Source organism: Marmota marmota, unplaced genomic scaffold (genome assembly GCF_001458135.2).
Source record: "Marmota marmota marmota unplaced genomic scaffold, marMar, whole genome shotgun sequence".
Lineage (NCBI taxonomy): Eukaryota > Metazoa > Chordata > Mammalia > Rodentia > Sciuridae > Marmota > Marmota marmota.
In genome coordinates, this window is record NW_026000174.1 from 22,924,431 (window position 1) to 22,928,709 (window position 4,279).

At 37.7% G+C, this 4,279-nt stretch overlaps 1 long non-coding RNA gene across 1 annotated transcript in view; it reads left to right on the plus strand.

Moving 5' to 3' along the window:
* Nucleotides 1–4,012, plus strand: part of LOC125612053 — a 32,748-nt gene extending 28,736 nt beyond the window's left edge. Inside the window, exon 5 of the long non-coding RNA XR_007342307.1 lies at nucleotides 3,958–4,012. This is a non-coding gene — a long non-coding RNA (uncharacterized LOC125612053). The remainder of the gene's footprint in view (nucleotides 1–3,957) is intronic.
* The last annotated feature ends 267 nt before the right edge of the window (nucleotides 4,013–4,279 follow it).

Genomic DNA, 4,279 nt, shown 5'->3' on the forward strand with positions numbered 1-4,279 from the left:
CTGGATACACAATTCTTGGTTGGAACCCATTTTCTTTCAGTGTTTGAAATATGTTATTCCAGGATCTTCTAGCTTTCAGAGTCTGTGTTGAAAGATCAGATGTTATCCTGATTGGCTTACCCCTAAATGTAATCTGCTTCCTTTCTCTTGTAGCTTTTAAAATTCTCTCCTTATTCTGTATGTTGCACCTGCCCTTTCTTATGTTGTAGCAATGATGCTATTTTAGGAAACTGAAACCTCTCAGGGCAGAAACAAGAGGACCTTAAAATATATATATATATATATATTAGTTGTAGTTGGACACAATACCTTTTTAAAATTTATTTATTTTTATGCGGTGCTGAGGATCCAACCCAGGCCCTAGCACGTATGAGACGAGTGCTCTATAGCTGAGCCACAACCCCAGCACCCCCCCATTTTTTTTTTTTTAAGAGAAGGAATGTTCTGATTCCAGACACTCTGAAGAAAGACATAAGCACATAATTAAATTGCAGAGTCATTGTTGGAAACAATGTCTCAGCTTATACACACCAAAGACAATTGTTAGAGGGTGGGGGAGTCCTAATGAGAACTGACCAGGGCTACCAAAGGAAAATCTGAGCTGGGCAGGTCTGTAGCACACTGCCTGGGAGTTGGCAGGCTCTGGTATTGTTTAAAAGAAACTCACTGTTCACCATTCTCCCTTCCTGGATGGTGCACATCACTCTAGATTTATTTCTGGAAGAATATGCCTGACTTCCAGGTTCTGACAGCACTTGCCTGTTCCCAGAGGTTATCTCATCTCTCTTGCTGACACTGGCTTCCTCTTTGAACCTCAACCATGCGCTCACAAAACTGCCCTGACCTGCACCCACTTTTGGGACTCTTCCCCACTTGCAGACACAGGTACCCTGCTGAAACCTGCAGCAGGGTGGCCTTGTGGAAGAAGCCTAAGTTTTGTAGTTACACACATGAGGGTTCTAATCCTAGCTCTTAAATATGAGCAAGCTGAGCTAGAGCTAAACAGAGGGTCAAGTTTCCACGTGTAAAATGGGGATAATTGATCTTATTAGGTTTCGTAAGAATTTGATTAAAATATAAGGGGTTTGGGTCAAAATTCTGAATGTTGATCCTGAAAGATGAGAATCTCCAAAATCTAAAATCTTAAGAGATTAAAATTCTGAGAGTTTAAATTCCAGAATGTTGAAAACCTAAAAGCTGAAAAATACAATTCCCATTTTTAAAAAAGGTTGTATGAAAGGGTGAAAAGCTGAATTTTGGGGAAGGGATTACTGCAGTTTGGAGTTGTATGCAAGATAGTTGCATTATTTCAGGCAGAACAAATTCTTGAAACTTGCTAAAGCATTATTTTCGGGATGTATGTGAGGGTGTATGTTTCCAGAAATTAGTGTGTGAGTCTGAGCTACTGAGGAGATCTGCCACGTAGGAAATGATTGTGAGTGTATTCCCTGAGGTGAGGACAGCCTTGTCCTAAAAGAAAACAACAGCTGGTACAATACAAGACTTCAGAATATAGTTAATAATCATTAAAGTTAGCCAGCTCTTACAGACTACCTCTGTGCAGCTGCCTATAATCTGTCCCTGAAATATACTTTTTTATGTGTTGAATTTTCTTTTTTGTTATTTTTTCTTGTTTAGTTTTCCCCCACTATTTTGCTTTTTTAAAAATTTTCTGTTATTATTTCATCTTTGCATCGTTTCCCATATTGAAGGCATAAATATAAAACAAAATATAGAGTTCAAATTAGCTTTGTACATTTTTTTGCAAACTGGATTCAGTGAAAGTGCATTATCACAATATTAACTTTATGTTTAAGCATTGTGCCTATATGTAAAAATGTTGAAACTTCCTCAATAAATAAAGCAATGTCGTTTTTGTCCATCTGTGTTTGTGAAAGACTGGGTGACTATGTAGTGGTGACCTATCATGGTTTTTGATTGCTCTTGTCAAAAGACTTAGGTTGTCTGTCATGGTATTTCATATGACTGTAGTTTATAAACTAAATACCAACCATAGTGATATGTGTTTCTATCTTTCACATTTTTACCTGTTTCTTTATGAATACAGTTCATCTGTTCATAACTGTTAAATAACCATGTAACTATTGTTAGTATACCAAAGTGTTTATGCTTACAAAAATGTGTATATTTTTGCTGGGCGTGGTGGCACATGCCTGTAATCTCAGCTGCTCTGGAGGCTGAGACAGGAGGATCGCGAGTTCAAAGCCAGCCTCAGCAATGGGGAGGCGCTAAGCAACTCATTGAGATCTTGTCTCTAAATAAAATACAAAATAGGGCTGGGGATGTGGCTCAGTGGTCAAATACCCCAGTTCAATCCCTGGTACCCCCCTCCAAATGTGTATATTTTTATTGCCTATTTTATTGTGTAAAGTGGCCTATGAAGTGAACTGTTGTTTTTTTTATATGCTTCTCAAATAAACTGCTTTTTAAAAGTGTATATGAGGGGCGGGAGTTGTGGCTCAGTGGTAGAGCCCTTGACTAGCATGTGTGAGGCACTGGATTTGATTCTTAGCACCACATATAAAATAAATGAATAAGATAAAGGTCCATCAACAACTAAAATATATATACATGCAGAAATTTAAAAAGAAAGAACTGCAAATGAGCTTTAGCTCAGTGGTAGAGTATATGCATAGCATGCACGAGGCCCTGGGTTCAATCCCTAGCACATAAAAAAAGTGTAAATAAATATCTCTTAAAATTTTTTTAAAATTGTTTCTTTCAGAATTGTATTTTCAGGATTTTGATCTTTTGGGATTTTAACATTTGGGATTGTGGCACTGTAAAATAAGGGACATAAGACAATGAGCAGGTTGACCCTTTGAAAAAAGAAGGTCATTACTGAGGGAGACAAGCAGTTTGGAGCAGACACAGCATATGAAGGGCAGCTTCCCTTCTCACCAGTGATAACATTTGACCACACATCTGATAGTTACCCTTAAAGCTAAAATGTCCTACCTAGATGAGACCTTCACTTCCTCATTTGTAACCTGTTCAATACTTCACAATTCATATAGTCTGGAAATTGTTTTTAATATATAACCTAAGTTCTTCCTGGTACAATGTGTCACGGCACACTTATTTTAAAAATAGCACTCCGATCCATGAAAATGAGCCATTGTTTCCCAATGATTCAGGGGCGTTCACTTGCCTTCAGTTTATTGTTACCCTCAAGAAACCAGTGAATTACTGTTTGCAGATGATATGATCCTATACATAGAAGATTCAAATAACTCCAGCAAAAGACTACTAGAGCAAATAAGCAAATTCAGTGAAGTAGCAGGTTATAAAATCAACATACAAAAATCAATAACTTTCACAAATACCAACAATGAATCTGCTGAGAAAGAAATCAGGAAAATAGTTCCATTCACAATAGCCTCAAAAACAAAAAACCTAGGAATAAATCTAACCAACGAGACAAAGACCTCTACCATTAAAACTATAGAATATTGAAGAAAGAAATTTAAAAATCCTCAAAAGATGGATAGATCAACCATGTTCATGGACATGCAGAATTAATATTGTTAAAATGGTCAGCTGGATGTGGTGGTGCATGCCTGTAATCCCAGAGACTCAGGAGGCTAAGGCAGGAGGATCACAAGTTCAAGCCCAGCCTCAGCAACTTAGCAAGGCCCTAAGCAACTTAGCAAGACCCTGTCTCAAAATAAAAAATAAAAAGGGTTGAGGATGTAGCTCAGTGGTTGAGCGTACCTGGGTTCAATCACGAGTACAAATAAATAAATAAATAAATAATGTCACTTTCAGGAAAATAGATGGAACTAGAGACCATTATATTAAGTGAAATAAGTCAAACTTGGAAGGTCAAGGATTATATGTTTTCCCTCATATGTGGAAGCTAGAGAGGAAAAAGGAAAAGAAAATGTGTGTGTGTGTTGGGGGGGTGGTCTCATGAAAATCAAAGGGAGATAAAAGGAGATCAGTAGAGGAAAGGTGGGATGGAAGATGGGGAGAGAGGGGGGAAGTGCAGGAGAGTGATATTGACCAAATTCTATTGTTATATTGTGTGCATATAAATACCAATCTTATGTACAAATATAATGCACCAATAAAAAATGAACATAGCAAAGAAGTTTAATGGGTCCAGCCACATTGGGGGTTTGTCAATGACCAGACATACAACTTGGCTCTGGCAAGGATTGAAATGAAAATTGTAAGTTGGTCTTCAACATTTCAGCAGATAACAGCTCCATGCAGCAGGTCATTTCGTTCAGCTACTTGGATACACTTTCCAGCT